The sequence below is a fragment of the Schistocerca americana genome, chromosome 9 (genome assembly GCF_021461395.2).
Source record: "Schistocerca americana isolate TAMUIC-IGC-003095 chromosome 9, iqSchAmer2.1, whole genome shotgun sequence".
Classification (NCBI taxonomy): domain Eukaryota; kingdom Metazoa; phylum Arthropoda; class Insecta; order Orthoptera; family Acrididae; genus Schistocerca; species Schistocerca americana.
This window is the reverse complement of record NC_060127.1, coordinates 48,004,042-48,027,226: the sequence shown is the minus strand read 5'-3', so window position 1 is coordinate 48,027,226 and position 23,185 is coordinate 48,004,042. Positions and strand designations below refer to the sequence as shown.

The window sequence follows — 23,185 nt, the reverse complement described above, 5'->3', positions numbered from 1 at the left end:
ATCGCCGCTTCGGAGAAGGTGATGAGAGAAGCAAATATGAGGATGGTTTGGAATGTTCTAGGAATCACCACGAGAGGTCAGCTCTAGCGCCACGAGTTGTCCACGTGATATTCATTGGACTGTTGCCTGTAAACACGTGCCACGTCAGTGCTCTTGGAAGAGAGCTGTAGAGGTGACGTGGCTGTGTTGTTGCGCGCGTAATGATTTGCGAATGTGGAAAAAAATCGAGATTCGAGCAGTGATTAAGTACTTCGAAAGCAACATATGAAAGCAAAGAACATTCATGCCGATTTCCAGAATACAATGAGGGGCTCTGCTCCTTCATATTCAACTGTTGCCAAGTGGACAAATGAATTTAAATTTGGTCGGGAGAGCTTACATGATAATCCACGCAGTGCTCGGCCAAGATGTGTCACTACTCCAGAAATCATTGCAAAAGTGCACGAAATGGTCATGGAGGAATGCCGACTGAACGTGCGTGAAATTGCTCACGGTTTCCAGATGTCATCTTAAAGGGTACATCACATTTTAAATGAAGAATTAGGAATGAAAAAACTATCTGCAACATGGGTGCCGCGACTCTTGGCGCTGGATCAAAAACGCACGACATATCGGAACAATGTTTGGCCCGTTTTAGGAGATTTTTTGCGCCGGTTTGTGACCTCAAATGAAACTTGGGTGCACTGCTATGCCCCAAAGACAAAACAACAGTCAAAGCAGTGGAAACATGTTGATTCTCCGCCACCAAAGACAATTCCTTCGGCGGGAAAGATCATGGGATCAGTGTTCTGGGAGGCGAAGGGGATTCTGTTTGTAGATTTTCTCACCACTGGGCAAACAATTACTGCAGAATACTATGCTAACCTCCTGGACAAATTGCAACAAAAGATACCCAAAAAAAGGCCAGGTTTAGCAAGGAAGAAAGTCATCTCCATCAAGACAATGCGCGCCCGCACACATCTACCGTCGCCATGGCAAAATTACAAGAACTAAGGTATGAATTGTTGCCTTATTCACCTGACATGGCTCCTACAGACTTTCATCTCTTCCCAACAAAATTTTTCTTGGTGGACGAAAATTCACTTCAAACGAAGAACTAATAGCCGGAGTTGACAACAATATTGCAGGCCTGCAGTAAGCTCCTTTTCGAGATTGTATCAAGGCACTGGAAAATCGTTGGACCAAGTGCATTAATCTACAAGGAGACTACATTAAAAATAAAAAAAGTTTCAGTGATGTAAGTACTTGTTTTCTATTCCGTTCCGAGAACTTTACAAACCACCCATATATCTTGAATAGGGGCAACAATTTTTATAAATCTGTTCAGATACTGGCCTAAGCGGACGACATCGACGCAGTAGCAAGAGCTATGACGGCAATAGAAGAGACATTCAGCGGGCTCGAACAGGCCGGCAGGCATATAGGACTAAATATTAACGAGCAGAAAACAAAATACCTAGCTGCTGGGAATGCGCACAGGGAAAACATGCCAGCCGAAATAGCTATTAGTAGTTATACCTTTGAAAGAGTCGATCATTTCAAGTACCTGGGTTCGATTGCGATTGTAACAAGCCTAGCAGACTAGGCAGAGACTAATTGCACCTAATAAAGCATATTTCGCCTTAACAAAGCTTTTATCTTCAAGGCCCCTGACTAGGGCCACAAAACTAACCGTTTATAAAACACCGATCAGACCAGTGCTTACATACGCCTCTGAAACCCGTGCTCTGACAGCGAAGAATGCTGAATCGCTGTATGCATTCGACAGAAGGATACTCAGGAGAACCGTCGGCCAAATTTGCCAAAGGGAAAGATGGAGGAAGAGATACCATCGTGAGTTGTACGCCATATACGATGACCACTCTGTTATAAGAATTGTGAAGTCATCGAGGCTGAGGTAGGGTGGATACGTGGCCCGGATGAATGATTCAAAAGTACCAAAAAAGATTTTACAAGGAAAGCCGGTTCTGATAGAGAGAACGTAATCGGCCGAAAAGTAAATTGGAGGACTCAGCCATAAAAGAGCTTCGGAAGATGGGCTACAGGAACTGTGTGTTGCACAACAAGAACTTACTTTTGGCTTCTCAGATCACCAGACCTCATACCATGCAGTTTTTTTCCCGTGGAGTACACAAAAGACAAAGCCTTTGTTCCATCTATAGCAGATAGTCTTCACGAGCTGAGAAATGGAATTGCGGAAGCTGTCGATTCAATAAACAGGGACCTGTTGATTCGTGTGTTAAATGAAATGGAATAGCGTTTAGATGTTTCTCGAACAGCGCATAGGGTCGTGAAGAGTGTATGGTATGATGTCAGCATGAACATAAAACTAGAACCTTCCTCTATCAAGTAACATTCGCAGAGAATTTCTATCTTTCATAGTTTTTGTGTAATAATCAACTGAAATCCTTTCTTTCTTTTTGAATCACGCTGTATACACTATTTGATCAAAAGTATCCGACACCTTCTAAAACATACGTTTTTCGTATTAGGTGCATTGTGCTGTCACCTACTGCCAGGTACTCCATATTAGCGACCTCAGTAGTCATTAGACATCGTGAGAGAGCAGGATGGGGCGCCCAACGGGACTCAAGGACTTCGAACGTGGTCGGGTGATTGGTGGCCACTTGTGTCATACGTCTGTAAGTGAGATTTCCACACTCCTAAACATCCCTAGGTCCACTGTTTCCGATGTGATAGTGAAGTGGAGACACGAAGGGACACGTACAGCACAAAAGCGTACAGACAGACCTCGTCTGTTGACTGACAGGGATTGCCGACTGTTGAGGATGGTCGCAACACACAGGAATTCCGAACTGCATCAGAATGCACTGCGAGTACTATGGCAGTTAGGCGGGAGGTGGGAAAAAGTGGGCTGCATGGTCGATAGGCTATCATAACCCACACATCACGCCCCTAAATGCCAAACGTTGCCTTGCTCGGTGTAAAGAGCGTAAACATTTGATGACTGAACAGTGGAAAAAGGTGGTGTGGAGTGACGAATCACGGTACACAATGTGGCGATCCGATTACAAGGTGTGGGTATGGCGAATGCTCGGTGAACGTCATCTACCAGCGTGTGTAGTGTCAACAATAAAATTCGGAGGTGGTTGTGTTATGGCGTGGTCGTGTTTTTCATGGAGGGGGCTTGCAGCCCTTGGTTTTTTGCGTGGCACTATCACAGCACAGGCCTACATTGATGTTTTAAGCACCTTCTTCCTTCCCATTGTTGAAGAGCAATTCGGAGATGGCGATTGCATCTTTCAACACGATCGAGCACCTGTCCATAATACACGGCCCGTGGCGGAGTGGTTACACGGCTAACATCCCTGCAATGGAATGGCCTGCACGAAGTCCTCACCTGAATCCTATAGAACACCTTCGCAATGTTTTGGAACACCGACTTCGTGCCAGGCCTCACCGACCGACGTCGATACCTCTCCTCAGTGCAGCACTAAGTGAAGAATGGACTGCCATTCCCTAAGAAACCTTCCAGCACCTGATTGGACGTATGCCTGCGAGAGTGAAAATTGTCATCAAGGTTAAGGGTGGGCCAACACCGTATTGAATTCCAGCACTGCCGATAGGGGAGCCACGAACTTGTGAGTCATTTTCAGTCAGGCGTCCGGAAGCTTTTGATCACATAATGTATCACTCACTGAATGTACTAGCAAAATTATATCATTGTACGCTACATTCTTCAGGATATATGGGGTCATAAAGATTGAGCTACGCGAAACTGATAGTGCAGGACGACATTCACTGCAGATACAGGCGAAATATGAGTACAAACACTGTTCGTGTAAAATATGTTAAATACATGTGAAATATATGGGACATGTGCATACTCTGGTAAAGGCTCTGGTAAAAAGCTTCTGAATCAGTTTCAACCAAATTGAGTGCACTTATTACTTACTATCTTGGAGAGAAATACTGTTGGGGTAAGGACCGTCAGGTGATACTATTCTCAACAGCACGACTTAAAATATGGCATTTGCGGGTGATAAAGCCATCCTTTGGAGAAACAGATAATAATTGCTGGAAGACTGCGTAGTTCTGGAAATAGAAGCGGATGCAGCTGGATTGGTCATAAGTAAGGAAAGAAAGATGTGATCAACAGCAGAAACGAAACAAGGTGGAGAGGCGTTGAGCAGTTTCAGGGATTTGAAATAGTATATCAGTTTCAGTATTTGAGAGGCGTAGTTGCAGAAGATAACCAGATACCAACAGAAATAAAGGCAAGAACAGCTGCATGTAACAGGTGCTATTATGGCTTCCTTGTGTTGCGATTCTCCAACACTTCAAGACAGCTGAAGACGACAGTTTACAAAACGATTATAAAACACGTTGTCATGAATGGGTCCGAAAGATGGACAATTACAGAACAGTTCTGAAATACCCTGGACGCATGCGAACGCAAAGTACTGCGGTAAATATTTAAGGCAGTATGTGAAAATGGTACTTGGAGAATTAGGACCATTGAAGAATTGAATAAACTTTATAGAAATCCACCGATCACTGCAGATGAAAAGGCGCGAAGGTTGCAGTGGTTGGTGCAGGAGCAGAGAATGGAAAAGCAACGAGTGCCAAAGAAGGTGAAATCTGCAAAGGCAGAGGGTAGCCACTCAGTGGGGAGACCGAGACTGCAGTGACTGGATGAAGTAGGCAGTACAGAACTGGAGAAGCCTGGGGAAGTCAAGAGAGGGCTGGGGGAGCTGGTGGTCAACGAGGCCCGGGCCCTTAACGGGCTGTACACCAGAAAGAAGCTGAAATAAGAATACTAATAGTATGAATGTATATATACAATACATCATTAGTTTCTATTAAAGAAATTCGTCAATGGAGTAGAAGGAGTTGGCCACTACTAAGTCTTTCAGGCTCCTTTTAAACTGATCTTTATTGTTGAAAGGAAAGTGCGAGTATTAGTTGAGGACCAATTGGATGAAAATCAGTGTGGGTTTAGGCCTCTTAGAGGTTGTCAGGACCAGATCTTTAGCTTACGGCAAATAATGGAGAAGTGTTATGAGTGGAACAGGGAATTGTATCTATGCTTTATAGATCTAGAAAAGGCATATGACCGGGTTCCTAGGAGGAAGTTATTGTCTGTTCTACAAGATTATGGAATAGGAGGCAAACTTTTGCAAGCAATTAAAGGTCTTTACATGGATAGTCAGGCAGCAGTTAGAGTTGACGGTAAATTGAGTTCATGGTTCAGAGTAGTTTCAGGTGTAAGACAAGGCTGCAACCTGTCTCCACTGTTGTTCATATTATTTATGGATCATTGGCTGGGTGAGATTAAGATGTGTGAACACAAAATAAGCAGTCTTGCATATGCGGATGACTTAGTTGTGATGGCAGATTCGATTGAAAGTTTGCAAAGTAATATTTCAGAGCTATATCAGAAATGTAAGGACTATGGTATGAAGATTAGCATCTCCAAAACGAAAGTAATGTCAGTGGGAAAGAAATATAAACGGATTGAGTGCCAAATAGGAGGAACAAAGTTAGAACAGGTGGACGGTTTCAAGTACTTAGGATGTATATTCTCACAGGATGGCAACATAGTGAAAGAACTGGAAGCGAGGTGTAGCAAAGCTAATGCAGTGAGCGCTCAGCTACGAGCTACTCTCTTCTGCAAGAAGGAAGTCAGTACCAAGACTAAGTTATCTGTGCACCGTTCAATCTTTCGACCAACTTTGTTGTATGGGAGCGAAAGCTGGGTGGATTCAGGTTACCTTATCAACAAGGTTGAGGTTACGGATATGAAAGTAGCTAGGATGATTGCAGGTACTAGTAGATGGGAACAAAGGCAGGAGGGTGTCCACAATGAGGAAATCAAAGAAAAACTGGGAATGAACTCTACAGATGTAGCAGTCAGGGCGAACAGGCTTAGATGGTGGGGTCATGTTACACGCAGTTACCCAAGAGACTCATGGATTCAGTAGTAGAGGGTAGGAGGAGTCGGGGCAGACCGAGGAGAAGGTACCTGGATTCGGTTAAGAATGATTTTGAAGTAATAGGTTTAATATCAGAAGAGGCACCAATGTTAGCACTGAATAGGGGATCATGGAGGAACTGTATAAGGGGGGCTATGCTCCAGACTGAACGCTGAAAGGCATAATCAGTCTTAAATGATGACGATGATGATGATGATGATGATGATGATTATTATTTGTAACTAAATTTTTTATGTTTGCTGGCAAATTATTGAAGATGAGTGTTCCTGAGTAGTGGACCCCTTTTTGAACTAAAGTAAGTGCTTTTAAGTCCTTGTACAGATCATTTTTGTTCCTAATATTGTATATATGAACTGAGCTGTTTGATGGAAAAAGAGATGTATTATTTAGGACCAATTTCATTAAGGAGTAAATACACTGAGAGGCAGTAGTTAGTATACCCAGTTCTTTGAAGAGGTTTCTACAGGACGTCCGTGAATTTACAGTGGTGTCACCGCCAGACACCACACTTGCTAGGTTGTTGTTGTTGTTGTGGTCTTCAGTCCTGAGACTGGTTTGATGCAGCTCTCCATGCTACTCTATCCTGTGCAAGCGTCTTCATCTCCCAGTACCTACTGCAACCTACATCCTTCTGAATCTGCTTCGTGTATTCATCTCTTGGTCTCCCCCTATGATTTTTACCCTCCACGCTGCCCTCCAATACTAAATCGGTGATCCCTTGATGCCTCAGAACATGTCCTACCAACCGATCCCTTCTTCTGGTCAAGTTGTGCCACAAACTTCTCTTCTCTCCAATCCTATTCAATACTTCCTCATTAGTTATGTGATCTACCCATCTAATCTTCAGCATTCTTCTGTAGCACCACATTTCAAAAGCTTCTATTCTCTTCTTGTCCAAACTATTTACCGTCCATGTTTCGCTTCCATACATGGCTACACTCCATACAAATACTTTCAGAAATGGCTTTCTGACACTAAAATCTATACTCGATGTTAACAAATTTCTCTTCTTCAGAAACGCTTTCCTTGCCATTGCCAGTCTACATTTTATATCCTCTCTACTTCGTCCATCATCAGTTATTTTGCTCCCCAAATAGCAAAACTCCTTTACTGCTTTAAGTGTCTCATTTCCTAATCTAATACCCTCAGCATCACCCGACTTAACTCGACTACATTCCATTATCCTCGTTTTGCTTTTGTTGATGTTCATCTTATATCCTCCCTTCAAGACACCATCCATTCCGTTCAACTGCTCTTCCAAGTCCTTTGCTGTCTCTGACAGAATTACAATGTCATCGGCGAACCTCAAAGTTTTTATTTCTTCTCCATGGATTTTAATACCTACTCCAAATTTTTCTTTTGTTTCCTTTACTGCTTGCTCAATATAGAGACTGAATAACATCGGGGAGAGGCTACAACCCTGTCTTACTCCCTTCCCAACCACTGCTTCCCTTTCATGTCCCTCAACTCTTATAACTGCCATCTGGTTTCTGTACAAGTTGTAAATAGCCTCTCGCTCCCTGTATTTGACGCCTGCCACCTTTAGAATTTGAAAGAGAGTATTCCAGTCAACATTGTCAAAAGCTTTCTCTAAGTCTACAAATGCTAGAAACGTAGATTTGCCTTTCCTTAATCTTTCTTCTAAGATAAGTCGTAGTGTCAGTATTGCCTCACGTGTTCCAGTATTTCTACGGAATCCAAACTGATCTTCCCCGAGGTCGGCTTCTACTAGTTTTTCCATTCGTCTGTAAAGAATTCGTGTTAGTACTTTGCAGCTGTGGCTTATTAAACTGATTGTTCGGTAATTTTCACATCTGTCAACACCTGCTTTCTTTGGGATTGGAATTATTATATTCTTCTTGAAGTCTGAGGGTATTTCGCCTGTTTCATACATCTTGCTCACCAGATGGTAGAGTTTTGTCAGGACTGGCTCTCCCAAGGCCGTCAGTAGTTCCAATGGAATGTTGTCTACTCCGGGGGCCTTGTTTCGACTCAGGTCCTTCAGTGCTCTGACAAACTCTTCACGCAGTATCCTATCTCCCATTTCATCTTCATCTACATCCTCTTCCATTTCCATAATATTGTCCTCAAGTGCATCGCCCTTGTATAGACCCTCTATATACTCCTTCCACCTTTCTGCTTTCCCTTCTTTGCTTAGAACTGGGTTTCCATCTGAGCTCTTGATGTTCATACATGTGGTTCTCTTATCTCCAAAGGTCTCTTTAATTTTCCTGTAGGCAATATCTATCTTACCCCTAGTGAGATAAGCCTCTACATCCTTACATTTGTCCTCTAGCCATCCCTGCTTAGCCATTTTGAACTTCCTGTCGATCTCATTTTTGAGACGTTTGTATTCCTTTTTGCCTGCTTCATTTACTGCATTTTTATATTTTCTCCTTTCATCAATTAAATTCAATATTTCTTCTGTTACCCAAGGATTTCTACTAACCCTCTTCTTTTTACCTACTTCATCGTCTGCTGCCTTCACTACTTCATCCCTCAGAGCTACCCATTCTTCTTCTACTGTATTTCTTTCCCCCATTCCTGTCAATTGTTCCCTTATGCTCTCCCTGAAACTCTGTACAACCTCTGGTTCTTTCAGTTTATCCAGGTCCCATCTCCTTAAATTCCCACCTTTTTGCAGTTTCTTCAGTTTTAATCTACAGGCCATAACCAATAGATTGTGGTCAGAGTCCACATCTGCCCCTGGAAATGTCTTACAATTTAAAACCTGGTTCCTAAATCTCTGTCTTACCATTATATAATCTATCTGATACCTTTTAGTATCTCCAGGGTTCTTCCATGTATACAACCTTCTATCATGATTCTTAAACCAAGTGTTAGCTATGATTAATTTGTGCTCTGTTCAAAATTCTATCAGGCGGCTTCCTCTTTCATTTCTTAGCCCCAATCCATATTCACCTACTACGTTTCCTTCTCTCCCTTTTCCTACACTCGAATTCCAGTCACCCATGACTATTAAATTTTCATCTCCCTTCACTATCTGAATAATTTCTTTTATTTCATCATACATTTCTTCAATTTCTTCGTCATCTGCAGAGCTAGTTGGCATATAAACTTGTACTACTGTAGTAGGTGTGGGATTCGTATCTATCTTGGCCACAATAATGCGTTCACTATGCTGTTTGTAGTAGCTTACCCGCATTCCTATTTTCCTATTCATTATTAAACCTACTCCTGTATTACCCCTATTTGACTTTGTGTTTATAACCCTGTAGTCACCTGACCAGAAGTCTTGTTCCTCCTGCCACAGAACTTCACTAATTCCCACAATATCTAACTTTAACCTATCCATTTCCCTTTTTAAATTTTCTAACCTACCTGCCCGATTAAGGGATCTGACATTCCACGCTCCGATCCGTAGAACGCCAGTTTTCTTTCTCCTGATAACGACATCCTCTTGAGTAGTCCCCGCCCGGAGATCCGAATGGGGGACTATTTTACCTCCGGAATATTTTACCCAAGAGGACGCCATCATCATTTAATCATACAGTAAAGCTGCATGCCCTCGGGAAAAATTACGGCCGTAGTTTCCCCTTGCTTTCAGCCGTTTGCAGTACCAGCACAGCAAGGCCGTTTTGGTTAGTGTTACAAGGCCAGATCAGTCAATCATACAGACTGTTGCCCCTGCAACTACTGAAAAGTCTGCTGCCCCTCTTCAGGAACCACACGTTTGTCTGGCCTCTCAACAGAGACCCCTCCATTGTGGTTGCACCTACGGTACGGCTATCTGTATCGCTGAGGCACGCAAGCCTCCCCACCAACGGCAAGGTCCATGGTTCATGGGGGGGGGGGGGGGGGGGTAGCCTCTAAATCGGCCGCGGTCCGCTAGTATACGTCGGACCCGCGTGTCGCCACTGTCAGTGATTGCAGACCGAGCGCCACCACACGGCAGGTCTAGAGAGACGTCCTGGCACTCGCCCCAGTTGCACAGCCGACTTTGCTAGCGATGCTACACTGACAAATACGCTCTCATTTGCCGAGACGATAGTTAGCATAGCCTTCAGCTACGTCGTTTGCTACGACCTAGCAAGGCGCCATTACCAGTTTATATTGAGCATATTGATGTACCATCAAGAGCGATGTTCTCCAATTATGGATTAAAGTTAAGTATTACATCAACTACGTACTTTATTTGCTACTATTAATTCCCTTAAGTGTTCCAGACTTCACTCCAGTCTGCGTGAGTTAAAGCGTGCATTTCGGCCTCCTCTAGCAACACGGTGTTGGCTCTTCTGCCAACACTTCATTTACTCCACAAGTAATACGTATTACACGCTTTTGGACTCTGAAAACTTCTGTTTTACTTGAAGAGTTACCCCAAAATATTATAGCATATGACATTATGGAATGAAAGTTGGCAAAGTATGCAAGCTTTTTCATTTTTATGTCGCCTATGTCAGCTAACACTCGAATTGCAAATACAGATTTGTTAAGGCGTTTCTGCAGTTCTGTGGTGTGCTCCTCCCAACTGAATTTATTATCAAGTTGTGATCCCAGGAATTTAAGACTGTCAACCTCTTCTATCTGCTCTTCTTCATGCTTTATGCATATGCTGGGTGGAAACCTCTTACAGGTTCTGAATTGCATATAGTGAGTCTTTTCGAAGTTTAATATCAGTGAGTTGGCTTTAAACCATTTATTAATATCCATGAAAATATCATTAGCAGATCTTTCTAGAACTACACTCGACATACTATTTATTGCAATACTTGTATCATCTGCAAACAAAACAAACTCTGCTTCTGGCAGTGTTAACTGATGAGAGATCATTAATGTACACAAGAAAAAGCAATGGCCCTAAGATGGAGCCTTGTGGGACACCACATGTAATTTCTTCCCATTCTGATGATGACTGATGACATAATTCACTTATCCCTTGCACTGACACCCTTTGCTTCCTGTTAGTGAGGTATGACTTGAACCATTTTGCAGCACTGCCTGTGACACCATAGAATTCTAATTTATTTAAAAGGATGTTGTCGTTCACACAATCGAAAGCCTTTGCCAAATCACAGAAAATACCTGCTGCTTGTAACTTGTTATTTAATGAATTAAGTACATTTTCTCTGTAGGTGTAAATAGCCTTCTCGATATCAGAACCCTTCAGAAATCCAAACTGTGTTTTTGATAATACGTTATTTGTGGTCAGATGGTTGAGAAGCTGCCTGCACATTACTTTTTCTAAAATTTTTGAGAATGCTGGCAAGGGGGGGGGGGAAGAGGTTGGCTGATTTGGTGGAGGGGACAAAACAGCGAGGTCACCGGTCCCTTAGGATTAGGAAAGGCTGGGGAAGTCGGGTTTTAACCATCGTCCTTCCAATGCCAGTCCAGTGTGCTAACCACTGCGCCACTGACGGAAAAGGGAGGAGTGGGCTTTTAGGGGGAAGGAGGAGATGGACAAAGAGGGGGAGGAGCATGTGGGCAGGGGCACAGGCATACAGAGAAGGAGCGGATGGTCGGAAGGGTAGCGAGAAGAGGGATTAACAGAAAACTGGAATAAACGGATGGCTGGGCAAAGCTGGGTATCCGGGTAGTGCGTCTATAATATGTCTGGCTACAGTGTGACACTGCACTCCCCTGGAATATCGGTTGTGACGTCATCGATATGTATCTTAGCCTGAGGTCTAGTTTAGATTGAAAGGTGGGAACCTGGTGGTGAGTTAGCGAAGCCAACGAATGTGAATGCCAAATAAAGGTTGTGGTAACAGGCTGACCTGTAACACAACCTAATGTTCACTTGTGCACTATATTTAAACGCGTATTGTCATATATGAGGCACTTTCCGTCACAGAAATGAAAAATACCAGTTAAATTCAGAAAGTATATATTACACAGTGCTCAAGTCTTTGTAAAAAATTTCATGCATATTATGTGCATATATTGTACCTAAACTACGAAAAATGCAAGAGGGTCAACTACGTAATTTTTACGAAGTGTCTTTATAAAGTTGAACAGGTCGTCTGGCTCTTGTAAGATACGCACGAAAATTTCAAGTTTCTCCAGTAAACACTATGTGATCAAAAGTATCCGGACACCTGGCAGAAAATGACTTTTAATTTTCGTGGCGTCCTCCATCTGTAGTTCTACATGATGTTGGCAGCCCATTGATCACGGAGTGCTGCACTGAGGACAGGTATCGACATCGGTTGGTGAGACCAGGCACGAAGTCGGCGTTCCAAAACATCCCAAAGGTGTTCTGTACGATTCAGGTCAGGACTCTGTGCAGGCCAGTCCATTACAGGTATGTTATTGTTGTGTAATCACTCCGGCACACGCCGTGCGTTATGAACAGTTGCTCGATCGTGTTGAAAATTCCAGTCGCCATCCTCTAATTGCTCTTCAACAGTGGGAAGCAAGAAGGTGCTTAAGACGTTAATGTAGGCCTGTGCTGAGATAGTGCCACGCAAAGCAACAAGGAGTGCAAGCCCCCTCCATGAAAACCAAGACCACACCACGACACCTCCACCTCCGAATTTTGCTGTTGACACTACACACGCTGGCAGATGACGTTCACCGGGCATTCGCCATACCCACTCCCTGCCATCGGATCGCCACATTGTGTACCGTGATTCGTCACTCCATACAATGTTTTCCCACTGTTCGATCGTCCATTGTTTACGCTCCTCACATCAAGCGAGGCTTCGTTTGCCATTTAGGGGCGTGATGTGTGGCTTATGAGCAGCCGCTCGACCATGAAATCCAAGTTTTCTCACCTCCCGCCTAAATGTCATAGTACTTGCAGTGGATCCTGATGCAGTCTGGAATTCCAGTGTGATGGCCTGGATAGATGTCTGCTTATTACACATTACGACCCTCTTCAACAGTCGGCAGTCCCTGTCAGTCAACATACGAGGTCGGCCTGTACAAAGCGTGTCCCTTCACGGTTCCACTTCATTATCACATTGGAAACAGTGGACCTAGGGATGTTTAGGAGTGTTGAAATCTCGCGGATAGACGTATGACACAAGTGACACCCAACCACCTGATCACGTTCGAAGTCCTTGAGTTCCGAGGAGCGCCCCATTCCGCTCTCTCACAGAGGTCGCTGATGTGGAGTACTTGGCAGTAGGTGGCAGCACAATGCACCTAACATGAAAAACGTATGTTTTTGGAGGCGTCCGGATGCTTTTGATCACATAGTGTAGGTGTGAATGGGAACAGGTGAGCGCACAAGCTGAGAGAGATGCATGCATCTACGCGCTTGTCCCTACTTCCGTGTGGAACTAGCACACCAACATGCTACAAGCCGCAAGGTGCACAGCTGTAAATTCACCTTTACAGTCAATTTGTATCCCCTCTGCTCAACTTTCTCCAGTGTACACCAGTAATCTGCATTCCGAGAAGCACGACCATAAACACATTCGACGTGATCTCTGAATGACCCGGATCTCTGATCCATGTCATTCACGTTTTCTGGAAACGAATATGTCGTAACGTAGAATGCTCTTTGTTGCTCTATGGGTCAGTTTTCCTTTGATCACGCTATTAATTTCATTTAGTTAAGTGTAGGGTATTGCAGAAGTAATCTTGGAATTAATACATTATGCCATCTTCCTTTTCACTACACACGGCCAAATAATTTGACATTCGCATTCAGATTCTGTTGTGCTTTAATTTCAGAGTATTATAACTGCGGGGGTGGTTCAGTATCTTAGAGATATTCAGACGTGGAAGTTAAGCGGCGGTACGCACATACCTGTCCACAAACAGGGCGTCTTGTAAGTGCCTCATTTATGATTACTGCTAACCTGGTTGTCCTAATTTTCTGTTGGGTGGTACTGTCTCTTCTATGGCTTGTAGTTCCGTAGTCTGTAACGCGTCAACCATTAAACATGGTATGTACACAATCACAGAGTTCGGCAGGTAAACGAACACGATGAGTAGTCGAAATGGTGCATTTCTGCCTTTTGAAACCGTTTTCATTTTGTTTCAGCTTTTAAAAATGGGGTTCTTTCTTTGTGTGAAGTAAGATAACACATAGCCATTTGTTGTGAAACCTCAAAAACATTTAGTTGTTCACCTCTGTAGTCCTTGCAACTCAAAATGCCAGATAACTTAAGTTTCTACAAGCTTGTAGCAGCATTCTGTCTTCAGTTTGCAATGTTTATTCTTTGTGAAACTAGCTGATGCCAAGAACTACAGACAGTGTGAGTATGGAAGATGCTGGGATTTTTCTGACAAAAAAGCGAAAAAAAAAAATTAAGCGCCCAGAAGACATGGTTGGATGTGAATATAACTTGGTACACGTACACACCATGAATGGGATTCTAAATGATAAGATTTAGAGGTCCCTGCGACACATATAATAACCAGCAGAGTACATGAGTGTTGTTCGTGCTTAGTGTTGTTACCAGACCTGGTTGTGCATATAAGAGGAGTGACCACAGTAAGATGTTGAATGACCACTGTTAAGAACAGGAAGATACCACATATTCGTGTGCTACAGAACGTGACAAATTTAGATCTCCATTTGGGCGGCTGGTCGATTCACGCAATATCCAGATTTATGGGGCATATATTGGCCTGCTGTTGGACTGTATGGCAGCGTGACGGAGGACGTACTTGTCATCAAGATTCCAGTCTAGCACATTTGGCTGCCACAAGCAGGTTCGCAGCGTTTTGCACTAAACGCCTTACAGCCTCTTTACTTCTGAACCTGCCAGTCAGAAAGAAATAATATTCTCAGTGCAACATTCTGTGTCACCCTCGACCAGACATCAGAGATTAGCAGCATATGGACTAGGGTATTACTGTCCCACTTGTAGGATGCCGTTAACATCACAACACAAACGGTTCCATTTGAAAGGGTCCAGCCAAGGGGAAAGCATGAACTGGTGAGCTGCAGCGCCACAATTTGTTGAGCAATTAATCACAGTTCCGAACAACCCTGGATGACCATTGTAGGTGAGTATGGTAGCTGGCCAGAGATCCCAGACCTGCAACTGTAGCAGATGTGGAGTGCAATGACCGCTACTGAGGCGTGGAAGCGGCGTTCTTCTAGTTGTCAGGACAGTGTCCCATCTTGGGCATTATGGGTTCGACATTTGGCGAGGGCTATTGGAGACTGGCGTGGGCAGTAGGGGCCTGCAGCCAGACAGGTGGTGTGCATGTAAAGTCTTTGTTAGTTCAACAAGCTACAGAACTTATGATGCACACCCTCGTCCAATAGCGCGGTCCAGCGTTGGCCCACGGCATCCACGTCCCACTGGCTAGGTCAAGCATCAATCTTACAGCCCACAGCGGCGGAAGTGATGAGCATGGTAGCAGGTGCCAAGGCCTCGGCAGTGCTGTCTCAGATGTGGCAGCTGTATGATGTCGTTATAGTAATGACAGGCCGGCTGGTTACCACTCTACTGAGGTGTCAGACACCGGCAAGTGCCCTGTGGCTCAATGAATAGGAGGGCTGTGGTTCGAGCCGTACACCACGTGGCGGCAGCCTCCAGCAAAGAGGATAGTGGCGGTCTTGCGGCAGCAGCCGGCATACAAAAGATGCCGATTCTAAGCTCAGCTATGTCAGTATCGCCTATCTGGACCAAAGAACAGCTTTTATACATCCCTGGGCTGATCTTGTTGCAATTCAGATCATGTACTCGGCCCACCACATGCCTCCAAAATACCTACTATTGGACAAGCAATGGGTGAAGCTGCTGTCATGGTGTAAGCGTTGAGATTCCAGCTGATGGCCAGTTTCAGATTTCGCTATCGGGCCCCATCTTGCTCCCGAGCCGCTAAACATGTAATGGAGAGGCACAATGGTATTTCTGCTAGGGTGTGGTGTGGTGGCCCTCAGCTACGACTTCACGTCACGGCTTGTACTGATTGAGGTAACTCTCACAGCGCAACAGTACATTTCAGACAGCCTGCGTCCTCATGTGTTAAGTCGCATGTGACAGTCTCGTGGTGCCATTTTTCTATGCTCGTCCACATATTGCCTGTGTGTGTGTGAGTGTGTGTTGTTGAGGTACTTTTATGGGCATCAGGATTTCCAGATCTGTAGCAAAAAGATCGTGTCTGGCACCACCTCGGATATCAAATATGTCCCTCTTCCAGAATCCAGTATATTAAGAACCAATTACTAGAGTAGTCTCGAAATGTAGAAGAAAAAAATGACCTAGCTCAGTGAAATTATTTTATTTTTCAGTGCAGTCTCCCTGCCTGTGAGCCAGGAATGTTTGTGGCTACATCCCATCTCAGCAATTAAATTCCTCCAGGACCTGCAACATACCTCTCAACTTCAGCTATCAGTTCTTTGTTTGAGGAGAATCTCCATCCACTGACCAAAATTACGCGATTAGAACTATATTAATTCCTTCAGCTGCTAACGGGCTTTAGCAACGTGGGCAGGCGAAAATGTGTGCCCCGACCGGGACTCGAACCCGGGATTTCCTGCTTACATGGGCGACACTCTATCCATCTGAGCCACCCAGGACACAGATGACAGCGCGACTGCAGGGACTGTGTCGCGCACGCCTCCTGCGAGACCTACATTCTCACCTTATATGTCCACACACTGCATTCGTAGTGTGTCACCCCACCACACTCATTGCTCGTGGGAGACATTCTTACCAAGTCCCGTAAGAGTTCGGGGGATATGTGCGCACCCGCACAGAAGAAGGAGGTCATGGCCCGGTTGCCTGAACTATATGGATATTGTGTCTATTCTTTCGGACGTGACCGAAATAACAGACACCATATCCATATAGAAATTACGAGATGTCTAGTGCACCTAAATCAGACGCATAAAGTGGGTGTGACAAAAAAATTCGTATCTTAGTTCATGTATTTTTGCTACGGCAGCAACACTTGTGTGTGAGTCTGCATTTTCCTGATGAAAGACGACTTTCTTCCTTGCCAAATCTCGCATCCCGGAAAACTGACGCAATGTCATTTCTGGTTGCTCGTATTGCCTTTCCGTTCTTTGCTGGTGGTGAACCAGCATGTTTCCACTGCTCTGACTGTTGTTTTGTCTCTGTGGTTTAGCAGTAGACCCAAGTTTCAGCTGTGGTCAGACTCTGGCACAAAAAATTTGGTGGGTTGCTCTGAAAAGCCGCGCGGGGTTAGCCGAGCGGTCTCAGGCACTGCAGTCATAGACTGTGCGGCTGGTCCCGGCGGAGGTTCGAGTCCTCCCTCGGGCATAGGCGTGTGTTTGTCCTTAGGATAATTTAGGTTAAATAGTGTGTGAGCTTAGGGACTGACGACCATTGCAGTTAAGTCCCATAAGACTTTCATACACATTTTTTTTGCTGTGAAAATGTGCCGAACACTGTTCGTACATTTGCATCCTGATGCGTTTCTAACCGTGCTTTAGGAGTCGCAGCACACACTTAGCAGATTATTTTCTTATATCCGATTCCACCATTAAAAGGCGATATGCCCGTTCAGGTGACATCCCTACAGCATCAGCAGTTTCTAGCACTCAGTCGGCGCTCACCCACGATCATTTTCCACACTTTTGCAATAATTTCGGGGGGTAGTGGCACATCTTGTTTGACCACTACAGGGATCACAGTCGGAGGTGTCCCTGCTATAATACGTTTGTCCTCTTGGTAAAAGTTGAATATGAAGGACCAGGTTCCCCAGTGTGTTCTGAAAATCGATATGAGTTCCTTTTGCTCTCTTATGAAGTAATTAATCACTGCTAGAATCTCGTTTCTTCTGTCCATTAGTCGCTACACGGGATCAACTACAGAGAGATGTGCACAGCACAGATACCCACAGTGTTGGCACGTCACATGTTTACTCTTAAAGGATTCTGTATCTATATATACATACAAAGTCCCCAAGGCACCGAGAGGTGCGTGGAGGAGGGTGCCCTCTACCACTGCTACTCATTTCCTTTTCTGTTCACTCGCAGACAGAGTGACGGAAAAATGATTGTCTATATGCTTCCGTATGAGCCCTAGTCTCTCTAATCTTATCACCGTGGTCCTTTGGCGAAATGAACTTTGGCGGCAGTAGAATCATTCTGCATTCAGCTTCAAATGCCGGTTCTCTAAATTTCCTCGAAAAGAACGTCGACTCCTCTCCAGGGATTCCCATTTTAGTTCCCAAACAATACTTGCTAGCTGTTAGATCTCATCCGCCTCTCCGACGTCTTTGTTTAATCCGATTTGGTGCGGATCCCAAACACTCGAACAGCACTCAGCAGTGGATCGAACTAGTGTGCTATATGAAGTCTCCTTTACAGATGATCCACACTTACCTAAAATTCTCCCAGTTCGCCGAAGTAGACCATTCGCCTTCCCTGCTAACAATCCTTTCATGCTCATTCTGTTTCATATCACTCTGCAGCGTTAGGCCTAGACATTTAATCGACATTACTGTGTGAAGCAGCAGAATACTAATGCCGTACTTCAACATTATGAGTCTGTTTTTCCTCCTCATCTGCATTAACTTATATTTTACTACGTTCAGAGCTAGCTTACCAATTACAACGCAGGGACCTCGTTGCGCTAGCGCTGACAGCTGTTGCTGATCCGGGAAAATCTTTAGACTGTCCCCGTACAAATCCTGTAGGCAAGACTGCGGCTGGGGAAGACATACAGACTTGAAGATGACACCCTTCCGAAATGAATCAGTACAAGCATTCAGGCCAGAGGGGGTGCAAAGCCAAGTGCCCCAAGCTCTTCGTAAATTTGACTCGATTTTTTAATCGCTGCAATAATTCTCAGAAATGAGAGGTTTCATTTCTTTTCCTGGTCCCCTTCTGTGTGCGTCACTTTCTTTGTCACGGAGTGTTTGTACAAATGTCGTATGAACTACTCTCTTAGTTAAGTAAACTGTAGGGAATAGGTAATCATTTTAAACTAGTATTGTTAGTTTGGGCTCACTTTTTAACACTTTTGAATTTCTAAAGATCAGATAAATCACATGCCGTAATTTCAGAACTGTACCTTATTAAAGACGCCTAGTACTCCTTCTTCCCAGTCGCCGATAGGGACGAGAGATTCCACAGCAACGCTTACATCAGGAGCAAACCAGTAGGGTTCTGAAAAGAACAGAAATGAATTACTATTCGATTTCATTATTTGCGATATATGATTGGAAACAATAGCTACCGTAAAATATGTGGAAGTAGTCGTTCAGGGTGACATAAGATGAAAGGAGCACATAAAATCTTCAATAGTAGTAGGAAAAGCAGATTCCATGCTAAGATTGACTGAGACAATCTTAAGGGAACGTAAGTATTCACAATACTGTGTATGTTCTACAATATCAATTTATTTTTTCAACCGGTTTCCCGCTTACAAGGACTTCATCAGAGTTTAAATGACTGTCTGGTCAGAACAGCGTTCAAAAACATGTAACATTTCGAGCCTTAGGTACAAACACAGAGAAAATGTCATGTTTGACAGAGCAGGCCGGCCGGGGTGGCCGAGTGGTTCTAGGCGCTACAGTCTGGAACCGCGCGACCGTTATGGTCGAAGGTTCGAATCATGCTTTGGGCATGGATGTGTGTGACGTCCTTAGGTTAGTTAGGTTTAAGTAGTTCTAAGTTCTAGGGGACTGATGACGTCAGCAGTTTAGTCCCATAGTGCTCAGAGCCATTTGAACCATTTTGACATAGCAATAGTAGTGTATTTAAAACCAGAAAACAGCAAACTAATGTAAACAGAACAAAGCAGAAAAACGAAAAAAAAGTGGCTGTAGGACAATTTAAATTACGAGGGGCGTTCAACAATAATGCAAAACATTTTTTTTTCTGAAAGCAGGTTATCTTTTTATTCGGGATTCCAATACACCATATTATCCCCCACTGTTTTGGCTACAAACTCTACATCTACATCTACATCTACATCTACATGGTTACTCTGCAATTCGCACTTAAGCGCCTGGCAGAGGATTCATCGAACCATTTTCATACTACTTCTCTAGCATTCCACTCCCGAATGGGGCGTGGGGAAAAAGGAACACTTTCCGTTCCAGCTCTGATTTATCTTATTTTATTATAATGATCATTTCTCTCTACGTAGGTGGGTGTCAACAATATATTTACGCATTCGGAAGAGAAAGTTGGTGATTGAAATTTCGTAAATAGATCTCGCCGCATAGAAAATCACCTTCGTTTCAGAGACTGCCACCCCAAATCGCGCGTCACATCAGTGACACTCTCACCACTATTGCGCGATAACACGAAACGAGCTGCCCTTCTTTGCACTTTTTCGATGTCCTCCGTCATCCCTACCTGATAAGGATCCCACACCGCGCAGCAATATTCCAGCAGAGGACGGACGAGTGTAATGTAGGGTGTCTCATTAGTGGGTTTGTCGCATCTTCTAAGTGTTCTGCCAACAAAGCGCAGTCTATGTATCTCCTTCCCCACAATATTATCTATGTGGCCTTTCCAATTTTAAGTTGCTCGTATTTGTAATTCCTAGGTATTTAGTCGAATTGACAGCCCTATTTTACAACATAATCGCCGTTCAATACAACGGCCTCACACCACCTGACCGCAAGGGCTTGTATCCCCGAATGGTACCACTGTACGTCTCGCTGCACCAATAGCCTCCCCATTCCTAGTCAGATCAACTTTTTTGAGCTCCTCTCGGGTGCGCAGACTTATGTGATGCCCTGTGTTGTCGTGCAGAAGGAGAAGTTCGTTTCCTACTTTGTGGCGCGCGAACACGCTGAAGTCGTTTCCTCCATTTCACCTGATCGTTGCACCACGAGGAAGGACATAAAATAGAATAACCCCTTCAGAGTCACAAAAGACATGACATTACCAGCTGAGGATACGACTTTGAGGTTTTTCTTCGGAGGAAAGGTGGTGTGGTATCCCTCCATGGGTTGCCGTTTTGTTTGCCGAACTGACGAACCCATGTTTCAGCACCTGTGACGATGTTCGACAAAAAATTGTCAAGATCAGCCTCCTATCGCGCAAGCAATTCCGTACAGAGGGTCCTTCGCTGCTATTTTCAAATATCTCAGAAGCTCTGGTTTTCCGCGTAAAGGGACAGCTCTCTGCTTCGAACGTCCCTCCGTTACAGACGCCCTTTTGAAGGCTATTTATAACACTGCCATCTATCGGAACTTCATGAAACTGTAGGGGCAGAAGCGAGAATATTCCACAACAGCGCACAAAAAATTCCGCATTTTTATAATCCGAAATTGCGCGAGAAAAATATATGTTGCATTACTTACTGAACGTCGCTCGTAATTATATACGAGGCGTAAGCGGAAAGTAAGGTCCAATCAGGCGCGAAATGGAAACCTATGAAAATCCGATGGAACTCTGCACAGCTGTGTTGGGCAGTGTCTTTAATGTGCCTGCCGATCGCGTCACTCTTTTCAGTTCAGAGCACAAAGTGATGACGTAGAAATGCCTGAAACAACAGTGTCTCCCGCCAAGTATGCGGATCTGGTGATTTATTACGCCTGAAGCTATGCAGCCCACATAACATAAATGTCATGTGTTTCTTTCTTCAAGACAGGCATGTGTGTGCGTGTGTGTGTGTGTGTGTGTGTGTGTCTGTGTGTGTGTTGTTTTTGGCATCAGTTAATTTTAGTAGTATATAAGTCTAGGGACCGATGACCTCAGCAGTTTGATCCCTTGGGAATTGACACACATTTGAACATTTTGATTATTTAGGAAGCTGGAACGTGTGTGAATAAAAAATTTTTGATTTTCCCTGTGGTTTTCATTTCGCGACAGATAGAACCTTAGTTTCCGAACAGCCCTCGTAGATAGGCTTTGCAGCTTTCTTAATATTCTAAACACAGGAGTAGAAAGTAATTGTCATGGTTTTTGGACATAAAAGTTACATACAGACGGTTAATAACATTTATACTTTTCTGACATCGTCAGAGTGAGGGGTAATCTGTAATATTATGAAAAATGAATAAACTCTCAACCTCCAAGATCGCTAAAATCATTTATTCATGCAGATGACCAATTTCGCCAATTGTCTATTGTCATCTTCGGATCTGTCTTTACATCATTACATAATCTCCTCCATCAGCACAGTAAGTGGTGCTATGCAATGTATGTCCATGTTGGCAACGTGAGGTACTCTAGAAATCGGCATGTCAATTTTAAAATAAAAACTATTTGCACACATATTATTGCACCGATTACAAATAGCTTTTATTGTAAAATTGACATGCCGACTTCTAGAGTACCTCATGTTGCCAACATGGACATACATTGTGTAGCACGACTTACTGTACTGATGCAGGAGATTATGTGATGACATAAACATAAAGGCGAAGATGGCAACAGAGAACCACCGAAACCAGTCATTGATACAAATAAATGATTTTAGCGATCTTGGCACTTGAGAATTTATTCAGTTTTCTTAATAATAGTTAATGGATCAGTCTACAGGTTTCAGCTGGCATTGCAAGTCTTCCGAAGTAAGAGTGATTTCAGGTGTGCCGCAGGGGAGTGTCATAGGACCGTTGGTATTCACAATGTACATAAATGAGCTTGTGCGTAACATCGGAAGTTCACTGAGGCTTTTTGCGGATGATGCTGTGGTATATCGAGAGGTGTTAACAATGGAAAATTGTACTGAAATGCAGGAGGATCTGCAGCGAATTGACGTATGGTGCAGGGAATGGCAATTGAATCTCAATGTAGACAAGTGCAATGTGCTGCGAATACACAGAAAGAAAGATCCCTTATCATTTAGCTGCAAAATAGCAGGTCAGCAACTGGAAGCAGTTAATTCCATAAATTATGTGGAAGTAGGCACGCCGGCCTAAGTGGCCGAGTGGTTCTAGGCGGTACAGTCTGGAACCGCGTGACCGCTACGGTCGCAGGTTCGAATCCTGCCTCGGACGTGGATGTGTGTGATGTCCTTAGGTTAGTTAGGTTTAAGTAGTTCTAAGTTCTAGGCGACAGCCGGCCGAAGTGGCCGTACGGTTAAAGGCGCTGCAGTCTGGAACCGCAAGACCGCTACGGTCGCAGGTTGGAATCCTGCCTCGGGCATGGATGTTTGTGATGTCCTTAGGTTAGTTAGGTTTAACTAGTTCTAAGTTCTAGGGGACTAATGACCTCAGCAGTTCAGTCCCATAGTGCTCAGAGCCATTTGAACCATTTTTTCTAGGGGACTGATGACCTCAGATGTTAAGTCCCATAGTGCTCAGAGCCATTTGAACCATTTGAACCAGGAGTAGGCATTAGGAGTGGTTTAAAATGGAATGATCATATAAAGTTGATCGTCGGTAAAGCAGATGCCAGACTGAGATTCATTGGAAGAATC

At 44.0% G+C, this 23,185-nt stretch overlaps 1 long non-coding RNA gene across 1 annotated transcript in view; it reads right to left on the bottom strand.

The window, feature by feature from the left end:
* LOC124550605 overlaps positions 1-23,185 on the bottom strand; it is a 293,556-nt gene that overhangs the window by 99,384 nt on the left and 170,987 nt on the right. Inside the window, exon 2 of the long non-coding RNA XR_006967725.1 lies at positions 18,875-18,969. This is a non-coding gene — a long non-coding RNA (uncharacterized LOC124550605). The remainder of the gene's footprint in view (positions 1-18,874; positions 18,970-23,185) is intronic.